The sequence below is a fragment of the Calidris pugnax genome, unplaced genomic scaffold, assembly GCF_001431845.1.
Source record: "Calidris pugnax isolate Ruff unplaced genomic scaffold, ASM143184v1 scaffold425, whole genome shotgun sequence".
In the NCBI taxonomy this organism is placed as follows: Eukaryota; Metazoa; Chordata; class Aves; order Charadriiformes; family Scolopacidae; genus Calidris; species Calidris pugnax.
The window spans coordinates 301,524-302,380 of NW_015091137.1; the positions used below are offsets into that span (position 1 = coordinate 301,524).

Sequence of the window (857 nt, forward strand, 5' to 3'; positions counted from 1 at the left end):
CAGCCCCCCCAGTCCCCCCTCACCCTCCCACCTCCCAGGCGGCTGCTCCATCCCCTTCATCTGGGGCACAATCGCCCCCCAGACCCAGTGAGCAGGGTCTTTCCTCGGTTCCCTTCTCCTCCTCACGCCCCCCCGACTGCACCCAGGTCCCCCCTTCCTGCCCCACAGCTCTTCCCGGTGGCTCTGTGGGTACCGTGGCTCCGCGACCCCCAGCCCAGCGGGGGGGCCGTCAGACACTCACCGGCAGGGGCTGCGGGACAGGGCTTCCCGCCCGGCTCTTCTTGGGGTGCAGCGGCCCTGGAGCCCCTGGTCCCTCCCCACCGGTGCCCGTGGGGCGCTCCCGGCCGTACCGTCAGCCGCACGGTGGGCGCGTGGGGCAGCGAGTCCAGGGAGCCCGTGGGCGAGTGGGCTTTACCCGTCCGGCGGCGCCCCGCCGAGTAGGGGCTGTAGCTGTTCCTCCCCGCCGCCCGGCCGAGCATCCCTCCGTCTGCCACCCATAGGCCCCTCTCCCGGGGGGGTCGGGGATGGGTGCCCCTCGTTAAGGAGCCACGGGCCGGCTCTGGGGCCCCCTCGGCCCCGTCTCTCCGTGCCCGTCTCGCCCCATGCTCTGCGGGCTGGGGCGCAGGCGCGGGGCGGGCAGTGCCAGGGTGCTCGGAGGAGCCCCGTCCAGCCCCACGGAGGAGAGGTGCTTCCTCCCGCACCCCCCCAGCACCCAGGGGTGCCCCACAATAAATAAATGCGTGGCAGAGCCGAGGCACCGGGGCTGCCCGAGCCCGGGTGTCCCCCCCACTCCCACCCCTGCCCCCTGCGCAGTTTGGGGGTTCCTCTGTCCTCCCCAACCCCCCAGCCACAGCCCC

The 857-nt window shown here is 73.9% G+C and overlaps 1 protein-coding gene across 1 annotated transcript in view; it reads right to left on the bottom strand.

Moving 5' to 3' along the window:
• HMHA1 (histocompatibility (minor) HA-1) overlaps positions 1-857 on the bottom strand; it is a 20,697-nt gene that overhangs the window by 19,359 nt on the left and 481 nt on the right. The window lies entirely within an intron of this gene.